An 11,529-nucleotide genomic window follows, 5' to 3' on the forward strand; every position below is an offset into this window, starting at 1 on the left:
AGCATGGGGAGGTCAGGGAACATGCAGTGGCAATGTAGGTTAGATTTCTGTAAAACATCGCGGGGTGGTGCGCATTGTATGGGTGTGTGTTACATTACATTCACTAGTAGGAGTGAGAAAAATATCACGGGGTGGTGCGCATTGTATGGGTGTGTGTTACATTACATTCACTAGTAGGAGTGAGAAAAACTTCACGGGGTGGTGCGCATTGTATGGGTGTGTGTTACATTACATTCACTAGTAGGAGTGAGAAAAACATCATGGGGTGGTGCGCATTGTATGGGTGTGTGTTACATTACATTCACAAGTAGGAGTGAGAAAAACATCACGGGGTGGTGCGCATTGTATGGTTGTGTGTTACATTACATTCACTAATAGGAGTGAGAAAAACATCACGGGGTGGTGCGCATTATATGCTTGTGTGTTACATTACATTCACTAGTAGGAGTGAGAAAAACATCACGGGGTGGTGCGCATTGTATGGGTGTGTGTTACATTACATTCACTAGTAGGAGTGAGAAAAACATCACGGGGTGGTGCGCATTGTATGGGTGTGTGTTACATTACATTCACTAGTAGGAGTGAGAAAAACATCACGGGCTGGTGCGCATTGTATGGGTGTGTGTTACATTACATTCACTAGTAGGAGTGAGAAAAACATCACGGGGTGGTGCGCATTGTATGGGTGTGTGTTACATTACATTCACTAGTAGGAGTGAGAAAAACATCACGGGGTGGTGCGCATTGTATGGGTGTGTGTTACATTACATTCACTAGTAGGAGTGAGAAAAACATCACGGGGTGGTGCGCATTGTATGGGTGTGTGTTACATTACATTCACTAGTAGGAGTGAGAAAAACATCACGGGGTGGTGCGCATTGTATGGGTGTGTGTTACATTACATTCACTAGTAGGATTGAGTAAAACATCACCGGGTGGTGCGCATTGTATGAGTGTGTGTTACATTACATTCACTAGTAGGAGTGAGAAAAACATCACGGGGTGGTGCGCATTGTATGGGTGTGTGTTACATTACATTCACTATTAGGAGTGAGAAAAACATCACGGGGTGGTGCGCACTGTATGGGTGTGTGTTACATTACATTCACTAGTAGGAGTGAGAAAAACATCACGGGGTGGTGCGCATTGTATGGGTGTGTGTTACATTACATTCACTAGTAGGAGTGAGAAAAACATCATGGGGTGGTGCGCATTGTATGGGTGTGTGTTACATTACATTCACAAGTAGGAGTGAGAAAAACATCACGGGGTGGTGCTCATTGTATGGTTGTGTGTTACATTACATTCACTAATAGGAGTGAGAAAAACATCACGGGGTGGTGCGCATTATATGCTTGTGTGTTACATTACATTCACTAGTAGGAGTGAGAAAAACATTATGGGGTGGTGCGCATTGTATGGGTGTGTGTTACCTTACATTCACTAGTAGGAGTGAGAAATACATCACGGGGTGGTGCGCATTGTATGGTTGTGTGTTACTTTACATTCACTAATAGGAGTGAGAAAAACATCACGGGGTGGTGCGCATTGTGTGGGTGTGTGTTACGTTACATTCACTAGTAGGAGTGAGAAAAACATCACGGGGTGGTGCGCATTGTATGGGTGTGTGTTACATTACATTCACTAGTAGGAGTGACAAAAACATCACGGGGTGGTGTGAATCGGAGGGTCTGAATTAGGATAGGCAGTGAGTGGCAATGTAGGATGGAAAAAAGCACCGCTGCGTGGTCAGCATGGGGAGGTCAGGAAACATGCAGTGGCAATGTAGGATAGGTTTCTTGAAAACATCACAGCGTGGTGCGCATTGTATGGGTGTGTGTTACATTACATTCACTAGTAGGAGTGAGAAAAACATCACGTGGTGGTGCGCATTGTATGGGTGTGTGTTACATTACATTCACTAGTAGGAGTGAGAAAAACATCACGGGGTGGTGCGCATTGTATGGGTGTGTGTTACATTACATTCACTAGTAGGAGTGAGAAAAACATCACGGGGTGGTGCGCATTGTATGGTTGTGTGTTACATTACATTCACTAATAGGAGTGAGAAATACATCACGGGGTGGTACACATTATATGCTTGTGTGTTACTTTACATTCACTAGTAGGAGTGAGAAAAACATCACGGGGTGGTGCGCATTGTATGGGTGTGTGTTACATTACATTCACTAGTAGGAGTGAGAAAAACATCACGGGGTGGTGCGCATTGCATGGGTGTGTGTTACATTACATTCACTAGTAGGAGTGAGAAAAACATCACGGGGTGGTGTGAATCGGAGGGTCTGAATTAGGATAGGCAGTGAGTGGCAATGTAGGATGGAAAAAAGCACCGCTGGGTGGTCAGCATGGGGAGGTCAGGAAACATGCAGTGGCAATGTAGGATAGGTTTCTGAAAAACATCACAGCGTGGTGCGCATTGTATGGATGTGTGTTACATTACATTCACTAGTAGGAGTAAAAAAACATCACGGGGTGGTGCACATTGTATGGGTGTGTGTTACATTACATTCACTAGTAGGAGTGAGAAAAACATCACGGGGTGGTGCCCATTGTATGGGTGTGTGTTACATTACATTCACTAGTAGGAGTGAGAAAAACATCACGGGGTGGTGCGCATTGTATGGGTGTGTGTTGCATTACATTCACTAGTAGGAGTGAGAAAAACATCATGTGGTGGTGCGCATTTTATGGGTGTGTGTTACATTACATTCCCTAGTAGGAGTGAGAAAAACATCACGGGGTGGTGCGCATTGTATGGGTGTGTGTTACATTACATTCACTAGTAGGAGTGAGAAAAACATCACCGGGTGGTGCGCATTGTATGGGTGTGTGTTACATTACATTCACTAGTAGGAGTGAGAAAAACATCACGTGGTGGTGCGCATTGTATGGGTGTGTGTTACATTACATTCCCTAGTAGGAGTGAGAAAAACATCACGGGGTGGTGCGCATTGTATGGGTGTGTGTTACATTACATTCACTAGTAGGAGTGAGAAAAAAATCATTGGGTGGTGCGCATTGTATGGGTGTGTGTTACATTACTTTCACTAGTAGGAGTGAGAAAAACATCACAGGGTGGTGGGCATTGTATGCGTGTGTGTTACATTACATTCAGTAGTAGGAGTGAGAAAAACATCATGGGGTGGTGCGCATTGTATGGGTGTGTGTTACATTACATTCACTAGTAGGAGTGAGAAAAACATCATGGGGTGGTGCGCATTGTATGGGTGTGTTTTACATTACATTCACTAGTAGAAGTGAGAAAAACATCACCGGGTGGTGTGAATCAGAGGGTCTGAATTAGGATAGGCAGTGAGTGGCAATGTAGGATGGGGAAAAGCACCGCGGGATGGTCAGCATGGGCAGGTCAGGGAACATGCAGTGGCAATGTAGGATAGGTTTCTGTAAAACATCGCGGGGTGGTGCGCATTGTATGGGTGTGTGTTACATTACATTCACTAGTAGGAGTGAGAAAAACATCACGGGGTGGTGCGCATTGTATGGGTGTGTGTTACATTACATTCACTAGTAGGAGTGAGAAAAACATCACGGGGTGGTGGGCATTGTATGCGTGTGTGTTACATTACATTCACTAGTAGGAGTGAGAAAAACATCATGGGGTGGTGCGCATTGTATGGGTGTGTGTTACATTACATTCACTAGTAGGAGTGAGAAAAACATCACGGGGTGGTGCGCATTGTATGGGTGTGTGTTACATTACATTCACTAGTAGAAGTGAGAAAAACATCACCGGGTGGTGTGAATCAGAGGGTCTGAATTAGGATAGGCAGTGAGTGGCAATGTAGGATGGGGAAAAGCACCGCGTGATGGTCAGCATGGGGAGGTCAGGGAACATGCAGTGGCAATGTAGGATAGATTTCTGTAAAACACCACGGGGTGGTGCGCATTATATGCTTGTGTGTTACATTACATTCACTAGTAAGAGTGAGAAAAACATGACGGGGTGGTGCGCATTGTATGGGTGTGTGTTACATTACATTCACTAGTAGGAGTGAGAAATACATCACGGGGTGGTGCGCATTGTATGGTTGTGTGTTACTTTACATTCACTAGTAGGAGTGAGAAAAACATCACGGGGTGGTGCGCATTGTGTGGGTGTGTGTTACGTTACATTCACTAGTAGGAGTGAGAAAAACATCACGGGGTGGTGCGCATTGTATGGGTGTGTGTTACATTACATTCACTAGTAGGAGTGACAAAAACATCACGGGGTGGTGTGAATCGGAGGGTCTGAATTAGGATAGGCAGTGAGTGGCAATGTAGGATGGAAAAAAGCACCGCTGCGTGGTCAGCATGGGGAGGTCAGGAAACATGCAGTGGCAATGTAGGATAGGTTTCTTGAAAACATCACAGCGTGGTGCGCATTGTATGGGTGTGTGTTACATTACATTCACTAGTAGGAGTGAGAAAAACATCACGTGGTGGTGCGCATTGTATGGGTGTGTGTTACATTACATTCACTAGTAGGAGTGAGAAATACATCACGGGGTGGTACACATTATATGCTTGTGTGTTACTTTACATTCACTAGTAGGAGTGAGAAAAACATCACGGGGTGGTGCGCATTTTATGGGTGTGTGTTACATTATATTCACTAGTAGGAGTGAGAAAAACATCACGGGGTGGTGCGCATTGTATGGGTGTGTGTTACATTACATTCACTAGTAGGAGTGAGAAAAACATCACGGGGTGGTGTGAATCGGAGGGTCTGAATTAGGATAGGCAGTGAGTGGCAATGTAGGATGGAAAAAAGCACCGCTGGGTGGTCAGCATGCGGAGGTCAGGAAACATGCAGTGGCAATGTAGGATAGGTTTCTGAAAAACATCACAGCGTGGTGCGCATTGTATGGATGTGTGTTACATTACATTCACTAGTAGGAGTAAAAAAACATCACGGGGTGGTGCACATTGTATGGGTGTGTGTTACATTACATTCACTAGTTGGAGTGAGAAAAACATCACGGGGTGGTGCGCATTGTATGGGTGTGTGTTACATTACCTTCACTAGTAGGAGTGAGAAAAACATCACGGGGTGGTGCGCATTGTATGGGTGTGTGTTGCATTACATTCACTAGTAGGAGTGAGAAAAACATCATGTGGTGGTGCGCATTGTATGGGTGTGTGTTACATTACATTCCCTAGTAGGAGTGAGAAAAACATCACGGGGTGGTGCGCATTGTATGGGTGTGTGTTACATTACATTCACTAGTAGGAGTGAGAAAAACATCACCGGGTGGTGCGCATTGTATGGGTGTGTGTTACATTACATTCACTAGTAGGAGTGAGAAAAACATCACGTGGTGGTGCGCATTGTATGGGTGTGTGTTACATTACATTCACTAGTAGGAGTGAGAAAAACATCACGGGGTGGTGCGCATTGTATGGGTGTGTGTTACATTACATTCACTAGTAGGAGTGAGAAAAAAATCATTGGGTGGTGCGCATTGTATGGGTGTGTGTTACATTACTTTCACTAGTAGGAGTGAGAAAAACATCACAGGGTGGTGGGCATTGTATGCGTGTGTGTTACATTACATTCAGTAGTAGGAGTGAGAAAAACATCATGGGGTGGTGCGCATTGTATGGGTGTGTGTTACATTACATTCACTAGTAGGAGTGAGAAAAACATCATGGGGTGGTGCGCATTGTATGGGTGTGTTTTACATTACATTCACTAGTAGAAGTGAGAAAAACATCACCGGGTGGTGTGAATCAGAGGGTCTGAATTAGGATAGGCAGTGAGTGGCAATGTAGGATGGGGAAAAGCACCGCGGGATGGTCAGCATGGGCAGGTCAGGGAACATGCAGTGGCAATGTAGGATAGGTTTCTGTAAAACATCGCGGGGTGGTGCGCATTGTATGGGTGTGTGTTACATTACATTCACTAGTAGGAGTGAGAAAAACATCACGGGGTGGTGCGCATTGTATGGGTGTGTGTTACATTACATTCACTAGTAGGATTGAGAAAAACATCACGGGGTGGTGGGCATTGTATGCGTGTGTGTTACATTACATTCACTAGTAGGAGTGAGAAAAACATCATGGGGTGGTGCGCATTGTATGGGTGTGTGTTACATTACATTCACTAGTAGGAGTGAGAAAAACATCACGGGGTGGTGCGCATTGTATGGGTGTGTGTTACATTACATTCACTAGTAGAAGTGAGAAAAACATCACCGGGTGGTGTGAATCAGAGGGTCTGAATTAGGATAGGCAGTGAGTGGCAATGTAGGATGGGGAAAAGCACCGCGTGATGGTCAGCATGGGGAGGTCAGGGAACATGCAGTGGCAATGTAGGATAGATTTCTGTAAAACACCACGGGGTGGTGCGCATTATATGCTTGTGTGTTACATTACATTCACTAGTAAGAGTGAGAAAAACATGACGGGGTGGTGCGCATTGTATGGGTGTGTGTTACATTACATTCACTAGTAGGAGTGAGAAATACATCACGGGGTGGTGCGCATTGTATGGTTGTGTGTTACTTTACATTCACTAGTAGGAGTGAGAAAAACATCACGGGGTGGTGCCCATTGTATGGGTGTGTGTTACATTACATTCAGTATTAGGAGTGAAAAAAACATCACGGGGTGGTGCGCATTGTATGGGTGTGTGTTACATTACATTCACTAGTAGGAGTGAGAAAAACATCACGGGGTGGTGTGAATCGGAGGGTCTGAATTAGGATAGGCAGTGAGTGGCAATGAAGGATGGAGAAAAGCACCGCTGGGTGGTCAGCATGGGGAGGTCAGGAAACATGCAGTGGCAATGTAGGATAGGTTTCTGAAAAACATCACAGTGTGGTGCGCATTGTATGGGTGTGTGTTACATTACATTCACTAGTAGGAGTGAGAAAAACATCACGGGGTGGTGCGCATTGTATGGGTGTGTGTTACATTACATTCACTAGTAGGAGTGCGAAAAACATCGCGGGGTGGTGCGCATTGTATGGGTGTGTGTTACATTACATACACTAGTAGGAGTGAGAAAAACATCACGGGGCGGTGCGCATTGTATGGGTGTGTGTTACATTACATTCACTAGTAGGAGTGAGAAAAACATCACCGGGTGGTGCGCATTGTATGGGTGTGTGTTACATTACATTCACTAGTAGGAGTGACAAAAACATCACGGGGTGGTGCGCATTGTATGGGTGTGTGTTACATTACATTCACTAGTAGGAGTGAGAAAAACATCACGGGGTGGTGCGCATTGTATGGGTGTGTGTTACATTACATTCACTAGTAGGAGTGAGAAAAACATCACGGGGTGGTGCGCATTGTATGGGTGTGTTTTACATTACATTCACTAGTAGGAGTGAGAAAAACATCACGGGGTGGTGGGCATTGTATGCGTGGGTGTTACATTACATTCACTAGTAGGAGTGAGAAAAACATCATGGGGTGGTGCGCATTGTATGGGTGTGTGTTACATTACATTCACTAGTAGGAGTGAGAAAAACATCACGGGGTGGTGCGCATTGTATGGGTGTGTGTTACATTACATTCACTAGTAGAAGTGAGAAAAACATCACCGGGTGGTGTGAATCGGAGGGTCTGAATTAGAATAGGCAGTGAGTGGCAATGTAGGATGGGGAAAAGCACCGCGGGATGGTCATCATGGGGAGGTCAGGGAACATGCAGTGGCAATGTAGGATAGGTTTCTGTAAAACATCACGGGGTGATGGGCATTGTATGGGTGTGTGTTACATTACATTCACTAGTAGGAGTGAGAAAAACATCACGGGGTGGTGCGCATTGTATGGGTGTGTGTTACATTACATTCACTAGTAGGAGTGAGAAAAACATCACGGGGTGGTGCGCATTGTATGGGTCTGTTTTACATTACATTGACTAGTAGGAGTGAGAAAAACATCACGGGGTGGTGCGCATTTTATGGGTGTGTGTTACATTACATTCACTAGTAGGAGTGAGAAAAACATCACGGGGTGGTGCGCATTGTATGGGTGTGTGTTACATTACATTCACTAGTAGGAGTGAGAAAAACATCACAGGGTGGTGCGCATTGTATGGGTGTGTGTTACATTACATACACTAGTAGGGGTGAGAAAAATATCACGGGGTGGTGCGCATTGTATGGGTGTGTGTTACATTACATTCACTAGTAGGAGTGAGAAAAACATCACGGGGTGATGGGAATCGGAGGGTCTGAATTAGGATAGGCAGTGAGTGGCAATGTAGGATGGAGAAAAGCACCGCTGGGTGGTCAGCATGGGGAGGTCAGGGAACATGCAGTGGCAATGTAGGATAGGTTTCTGAAAAACATCACGGGGTGGTGCGCATTGTATGGGTGTGTGTTACATTACATTCACTAGTAGGAGTGAGAAAAACATCATGGGGTGGTGCGCATTGTATGGGTGTGTGTTACATTACATTCACTATTAGGAGTGAGAAAAACATCACGGGATGGTGCGCATTGTATGGTTGTGTGTTACATTACATTCACTAATAGGAGTGAGAAAAACATCACGGGGTGGTGCGCATTATATGCTAGTGTGTTACATTACATTCACTGGTAGGAGTGAGAAAAACATGACGGGGTGGTGCGCATTGTATGGGTGTGTGTTACATTACATTCACTAGTAGGAGTGAGAAATACATCACGGGGTGGTGCGCATTGTATGGTTGTGTGTTACTTTACATTCACTAGTAGGAGTGAGAAAAACATCACGGGGTGGTGCGCATTGTATGGGTGTGTGTTACATTACATTCACTAGTAGGAGTGAGAAAAACATTATGGGGTGATGGGAATCGGAGGGTCTGAATTAGGATAGGCAGTGAGTGGCAATGTAGGATGGAGAAAAGCACCGCTGGGTGGTCAGCATGGGGAGGTCAGGGAACATGCAGTGGCAATGTAGGATAGGTTTCTGAAAAACATCACGGGGTGATGGGCATTGTATGGGTGTGTGTTACATTACATTCACTAGTAGGAGTGAGAAAAACATCATGGGGTGGTGCGCATTGTATGGGTGTGTGTTACATTACATTCACTAGTAGGAGTGAGAAAAACATCACGGGGTGGTGTGAATCGGAGGGTCTGAATTAGGATAGGCAGTGAGTGGCAATGTAGGATGGAGAAAAGCACCGCGGGGTGATCAGCATGGGGAGGTCAGGGAACATGCAGTGGCAATGTAGGATAGGTTTCTGAAAAACATCACGGGGTGGTGCGCATTGTATGGGTGTGTGTTACATTACATTCACTAGTAGGAGTGAGAAAAACATCACGGGGTGGTGCGCATTGTAAGGGTGTGTGTTACATTACATTCACTAGTAGGAGTGAGAAAAACATCATGGGGTGGTGCGCATTGTATGGGTGTGTGTTACATAACATTCACTAGTAGGAGTGAGAAAAACATCACGGGGTGGTGCTCATTGTATGGTTGTGTGTTACATTACATTCACTAATAGGCGTGAGAAAAACACCACGGGGTGGTGCGCATTATATGCTTGTGTGTTACATTACATTCACTAGTAAGAGTGAGAAAAACATGACGGGGTGGTGCGCATTGTATGGGTGTGTGTTACATTACATTCACTAGTAGTTGTGAGAAATACATCACGGGGTGGTGCGCATTGTATGGTTGTGTGTTACTTTACATTCACTAGTAGGAGTGAGAAAAACATCACGGGGTGGTGCGCATTGTATGGGTGTGTGTTACATTACATTCACTAGTAGGAGTGAGAAAAACATCACGGGGTGGTGCGCATTGTATGGGTGTGTGTTACATTACATTCACTAGTAGGAGTGAGAAAAACATCACGGGGTGGTGTGAATCGGAGGATCTGTATTAGGATAGGCAGTGAGTGGCAATGTAGGATGGAGAAAAGCACCGCTGGGTGGTCAGCATGGGGAGGTCAGGAAACATGCAGTGGCAATGTAGGATAGGTTTCTGAAAAACATCACAGCGTGGTGCGCATTGTATGGGTGTGTGTTACATTACATTCACTAGTAGGAGTGAGAAAAACATCGCGGGGTGGTGCGCATTGTATGCGTGTGTGTTACATTACATTCACTAGTAGGAGTGCGAAAAACATCGCGGGGTGGTGCGCATTGTATGGGTGTGTGTTACATTACATTCACTAGTAGGAGTGAGAAAAACATCACGGGGTGGTGCGCATTGTATGGGTGTGTGTTACATTACATTCACTAGTAGGAGTGAGAAAAACATCACCGGGTGGTGCGCATTGTATGGGTGTGTGTTACATTACATTCACTAGTAGGAGTGAGAAAAGCATCACGGGGTGGTGCGCATTGTATGCGTGTGTGTTACATTACATTCACTAGTAGGAGTGCGAAAAACATCGCGGGGTGGTGCGCATTGTATGGGTGTGTGTTACATTACATTCACTAGTAGGAGTGAGAAAAACATCACGGGGTGGTGCGCATTGTATGGGTGTGTGTTACATTTCATTCACTAGTAGGAGTGAGAAAAACATCACCGGGTGGTGCGCATTGTATGGGTGTGTGTTACAATACATTCACTAGTAGGAGTGAGAAAAACATCACGGGGTCGTGCGCATTGTATGGGTGTGTGTTACATTACATTCACTAGTAGGAGTGAGAAAAATATCACGGGGTGGAGCGCATTGTATGGGTGTGTGTTACATTACATTCACTAGTAGGAGTGAGAAAAACATCACGGGGTGGTGCGCATTGTATGGGTGTGTTTTACATTACATTCACTAGTAGGAGTGAGAAAAACATCACGGGGTGGTGGGCATTGTATGCGTGGGTGTTACATTACATTCACTAGTAGGAGTGAGAAAAACATCATGGGATGGTGCGCATTGTATGGGTGTGTGTTACATTACATTCACTAGTAGGAGTGAGAAACCATCACGGGGTGGTGCGCATTGTATGGGTGTGTGTTACATTACATTCACTAGTAGAAGTGAGAAAAACATCACCGGGTGGTGTGAATCGGAGGGTCTGAATTAGACTAGGCAGTGAGTGGCAATGTAGGATGGGGAAAAGCACCGCGGGATGGTCATCATGGGGAGGTCAGGGAACATGCAGTGGCAATGTAGGATAGGTTTCTGTAAAACATCGCGGGGTGGTGCGCATTGTATAGGTGTGTGTTACATTACATTCACTAGTAGGAGTGAGAAAAACATCACGGGGTGGTGCGCATTGTATGGGTGTGTGTTACATTACATTCACTAGTAGGAGTGAGAAAAACATCATGGGGTGGTGCGCATTGTATGGGTCTGTTTTAAATTACATTGACTAGTAGGAGTGAGAAAAACATCACGGGGTGGTGCGCATTGTATGGGTGTGTGTTACATTACATTCACTAGTAGGAGTGAGAAAAACATCACGGGGTGGTGCGCATTGTATGGGTGTGTGTTACATTACATTCACTAGTAGGAGTGAGAAAAACATCACGGGGTGGTGTGATTCGGAGGGTCTGAATTAGGATAGGCAGTGAGTGGCAATGTAGGATGGAGAAAAGCACCACGGGGTGG

This window comes from Cavia porcellus, unplaced genomic scaffold (assembly GCF_034190915.1).
Source record: "Cavia porcellus strain 051 isolate PalLab524CR breed Dunkin Hartley unplaced genomic scaffold, mCavPor4.1 scaffold_64, whole genome shotgun sequence".
NCBI classification, from domain to species: domain Eukaryota; kingdom Metazoa; phylum Chordata; class Mammalia; order Rodentia; family Caviidae; genus Cavia; species Cavia porcellus.